This window comes from Heterocephalus glaber, unplaced genomic scaffold (genome assembly GCF_053883595.1).
Source record: "Heterocephalus glaber isolate CG9 unplaced genomic scaffold, H.glaber_assembly_v1.0 deba00001757, whole genome shotgun sequence".
In the NCBI taxonomy this organism is placed as follows: Eukaryota; Metazoa; Chordata; class Mammalia; order Rodentia; family Bathyergidae; genus Heterocephalus; species Heterocephalus glaber.
This window is the reverse complement of record NW_028258454.1, coordinates 721,112-728,963: the sequence shown is the minus strand read 5'-3', so window position 1 is coordinate 728,963 and position 7,852 is coordinate 721,112. Positions and strand designations below refer to the sequence as shown.

The 7,852-nt window shown below is 43.6% G+C and overlaps 1 pseudogene; it reads right to left on the bottom strand.

Moving 5' to 3' along the window:
* Positions 1–4,328: 4,328 nt before the first annotated feature.
* On the bottom strand, positions 4,329–4,441 carry LOC147821230 (small nucleolar RNA SNORA70; annotated as a pseudogene).
* Positions 4,442–7,852: the final 3,411 nt, after the last annotated feature.

Here is a 7,852-nt window from a genome sequence, read left to right as displayed (position 1 = left end):
GTCTCTCCCTCATGTTAGCTTGGCTGTCCAGTGCAAACTGAATAGAGTACTCCCTGGTAAGTTTGTTCATTTCCACAGAGCAGTCTGCATTTACTTATGGTTCAAGACCTTTTGAGATTCTCTAAATTTGACTGGGTCTATTACTTCTATGTAGTACTGAGTTCAGGGGGCAATTAAAAGTGATGGCTTATGATCAGATTTAGAATGTTTATCCTATTCCCTATTATTATTATATTCAAATTTAGGATTTTTATTCTGCTCATTAGATTTTAATTTTTCCATATTCTACATCTACCTACATCTTAACAAAGTATTCTGCTCTGTATTAGTAGTCACTTTTTTGTCACTGGGACTGACACTAGCAACTTAAAGGAGGAGAGGTTTATTTTGGCTTACAGTTTCAGAGGAGGGTTCAGTTCACAATCAGCTGGTGCTAAGGCACAAGCAGCATGATGAAAGGGGATGGGAGAAGAAAGCTGTTCAACCCATGACAGCCAGAAAGTAGAGAGAGAAGGGAGGAGATAGGGATAAGAATGTACCCTTCAGTGTCACAACCCCAGTGATCCACTCCTCTAACCAGGCCCCACCTCCCAACAGCACATACAGCTACTAAACTCATCAGTGGACTAATCCACTGATCAGTATAGTGTCCCCATGACCCAATAACCTTTCAAAAGGCCCACTTCTGAACACATAAATCTTTTGAGGGACATTTTAGATCTGAACCATAACATCTGACTTGCACCTTAGAGAAACATTGGTATGAACAGAGTGAGATGTCTTTATCCGGTAAAGAGATGGGTTCCCATGAATCTTTTATAGGGTAGCAGGTAGTTACATCTGTGGCCCACCAGCTTTGATGGTTGCATTATCTAGGATTTGTTAAGTGGTACTAGCAGAGCCTAGTTCTATAGGAGGTGGGGCTGGGTTCCCTGTTTTCTCAAGAGCCAGGAAGCTCCCTGGAGCCCTACTCTTTTCATCTGTACACATAGCTGCTGGTTCTCTGGAATAGCCCACCTTGCCAAGAATGAGGTCACCAAGCCAGAAGGACAACTTGGACTTGGGCAGGTGCTTCTTTCCAAGGTACTACACCAAGAGGCCAAGGAGAAATGAAAAGGTAGGGAACTTCTATACTATGGGACCTGTTCTACCTTCATTATGAAATGCTGCCCTCCTATAGGAGCCTCCCTTTCCCTTTCACTTTTCTCTTTAGCTGAGTTCTGTAGTAATTTCTTATAGAACTTCTTCCTAGCAGATATTTTCCCCAGAGCAATTTCAATGTCAGTAACCTGTTCCTTATGGATCAAAGAATTCATCAAGACTCTGAACTGGGTTTGTGATATCACTACTATTATGGGCAAAGACTCTGTCCCAAAGGGACAATGCATATAGCTTCTCTTTTTTTTGAAATATGTTTAGCTGTGATTAGAACTGAGAGGGCAATGAAGGAAAAGATTATGCTGAAGTCATAAGGAAACAGGTTTATCTCCTGACACTGTAGCACAAAAGTATGGAACAAAGGGCTCCCATGGCCTGGGTGAAGTCCAGCATCAAAACTAAGTGGCTTTCAATGAAAATAACTAAAACTTGTGCTTTGGTGACATGTTACAGTGGCAGTATTGGTGATGATGATGAAGAGGAATATGTCACTTGTGGTACTTGGTTTGAATGTTTGACCAAATGCTTTGTGCATTGATTAGGTTACTGACACCTTTATACCAGGAATGTCTGACACTTTCATGGCCACTGATATCTTGGATTGATTGGTAGCAGCTGCTTAAATCAAAAGAATTCTGGAACTGCATCCAGGGTCATCTTTAAACTGTGAAATAGTCAATTAGTGGTGTTGGATATTGATTAGGAAGGAGGGGACAGAGAAGCCAGGATTTCTTATACTTAACCATCCACATAGCTTAAACTAGAGTTTATTTGTACCTTTCTTCATTTTGCAAGGAGGTGAGTCATAGTAGCAGTGGGCTCTTGTGTAAGGCTATTGATGAGAGAACATCCTTCATTGCTCGACAACTTTCTGCGGGGTACTCTGTCTTGTTCTCTGACTACATTATCTTTAATACTTCAGCAGGACCCAGTCAGTGGCCTTTCTCAGAGAAACCTTGGATCTTATCGCCCACCCTTCTCCTTGCTTTAGGGTGGGTGCATAACCAGTTTTTCAGCAACTGGGCTGATGTCATGATGATTTCAAGTGATTTGGCCCAAAGACAACACCTACTCCCTGAATAATATCCATGAAAACTTAACACAGTAACTTGAGTGAGTCACATTTTCCTTGTGGATGTGATTTGCAGATGTCGAGATGGAACCTCACCAGTGTTTCCTTTTGAAATGGAACTTCCAGAAAGCAGCAGTCAGACAGCTGACCATCCTTCCCAGAAAAAGAAAAGCCTCCTATAGACTAGCAAGAGTGCTGCATGCATGCAAATGAGATTTCCAAAGAAATAAAAATGGCAACTTAGAGAATGAGGACAGAAAATGTATTTTGAGGAAAGATTAAAATCCACAGTATGCCTGACCAAGAGATACCATAACTTACATTTTAAAAATCAAACTATATTCTCAAATACTGACTTATTTGATTCTCTTAATGGCCTTTGGGCCTGCACCAATGTGAAGACATAATCTTCTGTTTTATAATTGGAAGGAGGGAGGACATCAGTGGTTTTGTCTCAGGTCACCTCCCCAGTGAATGATGAGGGTGCCCAGGTCTCCTGGTTACTCTTAGTATAGGGCATATGAATTCCACCTTTGTTTCTTTCAGGGAGAAATGCCTCTTTAAAAGAATGAGTATCAAAAATTGTTTTAATTCTATTTTGAAATACATTTGAAGTTTTTTAAGGTTAAAAAAATCAAACTGAGAGGCAGAGGAAAAAAGAGATGAAAAGAAACAGGATAAGACACATACAAAGTACCACATGTGCCCAAGATGGGCACAGAGTAATATTCCCACAGTGTGCCTTGTTAGGGGGGAAAAATATGCTTACATTTTTCACAAATATAAGTAGAAATAAGGGAAGCATTTCTTCTGGGACCTGGTGACACTGAAAATAAAATATGGGCCAGGAACTAGGTCCCGGAGCACTGGCCTAAAGCCAGGGAGATACATTGTTTTGGTGGTGTAATCTTTAACTTGCAGGGCCAAGCTCTTTCCCTGGCTGTCATCTTTCTTTTGGTGCTATAGTGACTGGAGAGCACATAGAATCCAAAGAGTAAGGGATAGCAAAACTGGGTGAATGGAACCCTAAACCACAGCCCGGACTCTCAGCCTTCCCATACATTCAGTCATCTGGGAAACAAAGCATGTGTGAGTTAGATCCCAGAGTGATTCTAAGGTACCACAAGGTTAAAACCCTGATTTAAGAGTTTTGCTTGAAAAGCCTTGTTGAAGTGAGTTAACGCCAAGACTGGGGAATGCCACCCAAGCTTTCCCCTGGAGAAGAGGTTGGAAACCAAAGATGGAGAGACGCCAGGGGCCAGAATGCAGGCCCTGTGGTGGCCAAGAGTGGCCTCTCTTTGATTGCAATTCTGTGGGGAAAGGTAAAGGGATTGTTGAGGGACTTCACTGGAAAGCTTAGTGTAAAACATCATCTTCTGGCCTTTTGTCTTAACTTATCTGTATTCCATATGAAACATTCTGAGAGGTAGAGAAGAGGGAGAGCCTCCCTCCATTTCGGTTTTGGTGCCCCTGGGCCTTACCTAGCAGGAGTATGGGAGGAATTCTCACTGAAGGAGCATACTTCTATGTGGAACTCCTAAACTGGCCCTCCTCTTCAAGAAAGAAAGCAACTTCCCATGAGTAGGACAGCCATATGATGGCAGAGGTGACCAGAAAAGACTGGAGAAAGTAGCCAGAAAGAGAGCCAGAGCAAGGCCGCTCTCTCTGACAACATGCAGTTGATGTGGTCATGACATAGAGGCCACTACAGTGACAGAGGACAAATAAATTCCTGGGTCTTTAACTTGTCACCCATTAAAAGCATAATTTGTAGTTTTAAAAGTAGTCTGTGGATGTATTTGACCCCACAGTTTCTGAGATGAGCCATTTGTCAGCCACCATGTCTTAAAATCACCCACATTAAACTTGGTAAAACTCTACTTCTTGGAGACCTGGATATTTTGGCAGCCAGAGAACTTAGAGTTGATCCTGTGTCGACCTTGACCACATGCTCCTTGTTCTGCAACGTGATGCCAATAAGCATGACAAGTTTGCCAATCGGGATCCTGACCACTGTACCACAGATCTCTCCAAAGACACCCATCTGCCTGTCTGGCCCCTGGGTCAGGGAGCACAAGGTTGAGACACGAACGTCCATTGATGACTCACAAAATGACAGCCTGTGTGTGCTGCTGAGGAGGCTGATGTTTGCAGACATTTCACATCAGTTCTCCATGAAGGAAGGAGAATGGTGGGCTTAATTGGCAGCAGAGTCTAGAGCAGTTCTCAAAGCAACATTTAAAATTAAACCCTTGGAGATACAGGGCGGGAGGCCTACGAACAAGAGATCTCACAGGCTGATCTCATCCTTCGGGTAAAGAGACAGCAGTCTCAGAAGGGGGTCAAGGGACCACAGCACTGGCTGTCTCTGCTTCTGAGAAAACATAGCTTGACACCCAGGGAAAAGATTCTGTGATGCTTACGTCCCTTCTGAGAGGCCTGTATCTTTCTGAAATTGAGTGTCCAAGTAGGCCTGAGGATAGGATTTTTCTACTGATGAGAAAATTGTTTCCTCAAGCAGTAGGTCTTGAGTAAGCTTTTGGAGTGCATCTGGAGCCTCAGAAAGCTTGCCACCCTCTGAACAAAGCATTCTGCACCTACCTTTAAGAACAATGACTTGAAAACTCATGTCTCCTTTGCTCAGAGTTGGGCTTTTTCTCCCCCTAGCATATCAAAAGTTTCCAGTCTGCATCTCTCCTGCTCTGATGCTGTTGATTAATCACATTCCAAGGGAGAGCTTGGAGCCTGGCCTGGCCTGAGCTGTCAGTGAGAGGAGGCAGATATATTGGTCAGGACAATTATAGAGATGGGTCAGGGTATTAGAGGCTTTGGCTGCTTGCTGCAAGTGCTGGCGATTAGGTTAGAATCCTTTGGACAAGTCGTGCAGGCTGAATAGACTCACTTCAACAAAGGGAAATAAATGACAACTTTAATCAAGACTAAGCCTCATTGCCCAGCCAGGCGGCAGCGTCAGTGCCTAAGAATGTCTGTTCTGCACGGCGCTGGTCCAGCTTGCCTTAGGAGACAGGGCTCTGCACCTGCACGGGACGAGCGTGTGGGCAAAAGATGGAGGCCAAAGAGGAGAAAATCTAGGTCAGCTCCTGTTGCTTTCTGAGGATTTCAAGTTTTTTGTTTGTTTTTGCACTTCCGGGGATGGAACATAGGGCTACACTTCCAGCCACAAAGATTGCAGTTGTGTGAAGTGAAGTGTACTTTTCATTTGGGTCAAGATAACAGCTTGGGCCCAAGTTTATGAACTTAAGTACTTTTAGGTAACCTCAGTGCCTGCTAAGGATAAGTGGTTAGTCCAAAGGTCCAGCTGTGTTTGGGTTGACCATGGTTTTTAAGCTCTGTTTCCCTCCAAGGCTCAGCTGATGGGCCCTGGCCTTTCTATAGAATAAGAAACTTGTCAGTGTGGGCAGGGGCTGTGGCTTGGTGACCCTCCTGCCATGTGCTTCTCCTCCTTTGTTTCCTACAAAGAGGACTTGGTCTGAAGTTTGTATGCTTCTTTGATGGAAGCACCAGGACCTTTAGAATAATCAAAAACATTTATTCCTTCTGGTTGGGGAAATCAAGGGAAGCAAATTGACCTCTGTCTTTAAAGAGAGGTAAGATGTCAAGTTTCTCAAACCTGATGACATCTTGGAATTGTAAATGGGAAGCAGTTAAAAATAGTAATATCTGGGCTCTGCCCAGAGATCTCTCACTGAGTTGCCTGAGGTGTGTCTTAGGCATCAACTTCATCTCTCCAGGTGAAGCAACATGTGGCCAGAGCCGAGACTCCTGCTAGCAGGCCTCAGCTGGAAGGAAGGTGTGGGGTGTGCATGTGTACCTCTCTCCATGGTGTAGACTTTGACCTCCTGCAGAGCTGGGCAGTGCTGAGCATCCTGCCATCTTCTTCTGCAGCTGTGGTACAGGGGAGTTCTCCACAATATTTTAATATGTGTGCTTGGATGCATGAAAAATAGCATCATTCCCTTAGACATCTCATCCCCTTGAGGCAGGGACTACTATTTTAAATATGCTGCAATGCAGAAGCCCTTTGAGGAAAATCAGGGCCAGCTGGACCTGTTGCGATTACACTCAGGGCCATCCTAACTTCTTAAGGAATGTCTAGACAGAAACACTGTCCAGACAACCCAAAGCAGAAGGTGTTTAGGATGGAGATCTTTGTTTTTGTTTTTGATCTAGGTTCTGAGAAAGAAAACAGAGAAGCCTTCTCCTAGGCAGATTATCTGGTTCTGTGACTCGCAGGGGAGAATTCTCTCATTATCTTGGATCACTTGTCTGAATACTTCTGGAAGGATTCTGTGCCATTATCCCCCATACACATTATGATTCAAGTACCTATAATCTGAGTGCTCTGATAAGAAAGGTTTATTAAGAAAACTAATAAAATCTCCAGAAAAATACAGAGGTAACAAGAAGAACCAGTCAGCAGAGTTCAGAATGAAACCTTCCAATACAAGCCACTGTTTCTAAACAGCACTCTTGTCCATGGAGTTTTACTTTAAAAGAAAAATAAAAACAATATTGAGAAGCATTGTGATTTTGAAAATTAGCAATGAAGGATGACAACCAAGAGTATGATGAAACTGGATGGAGCTTCACTATTCAGTGCTTAAATTTCTATGAAAAGTACATTTCTTTACTTCTTCTCTCCTCTCTTTTCTTTTCTTTCTCTTTTCCACTCTTTCAAATAAACTCTGATTGAGGTAAGAAGCAAAATTCACAATTCATGTTTACATGAGGTCACAATATAATAGTGATGACAGGAAACTGCTGCAGAAGCTGGCACAGGTTAGCATGTGGAGTGTCCTGAAGCAGAGCGGGAGGGAAGGAGACAGCGAGGTCTAAAGGCGAGAAGCATTTGTAGAGGAACTTGGAACAGGCTCACACAGTCTGAAAGGGCATTTAGGGCCCTTTTCTGCAGAGTTGCTCATGGAATCCTTAAACAATCAGGCATTTCATGACCTTTCTTAACTGTCGTCATTCCATTGCCAGGTAGCTCAGGCGTGCAATCAGACAACAGACAAAATCTGTATCAGTCAGTAGCAATCAGGACTGCGCTGGTTATGAAACAGACTTGTTTGAGTGAGTGAGGTAATTGAGTGTCCAGACAGGCTTCAGCAAGGATTGATGCAGGGGTTCACACGACCCCATCCACCTTCTGTCTCAGGCTATGTTTCCTCAGGCTTAGCCTTACTCTCAGTAGGCCTTGCAGATTGACAGCTCAAAGCTCCAGTGTGCTCAGCAGCCCAGGTAGAGGACAAGGCTATTTCCTGCTTGTCTTTGCAGCTCTCCGTAGCCTGACTTGAGTCAGTGTGATCCCCAAACTCATCACAGTGGCTGAGGATGGACCTGACTGGTAGACAAGGGCCCTGGGACCACTGCAAGTGTCTCTGTGGGTCGTCCCCAATGCAAAATTAAGGGACCATGACCAGAAGAAGGGGCAATGGGCTCTTAGCGGTTACAAATAACTGACATCTACTTTAGTACAAAGCATGTACTTCTATAAGTCAGAAGCAAGAAAGTTCACAGTGAAAAATAAAGGAGAAAAATGAAAATTCCCCAGTAATCACACCACACAGATGCAATGAATATATTTGCATTCACATTTTT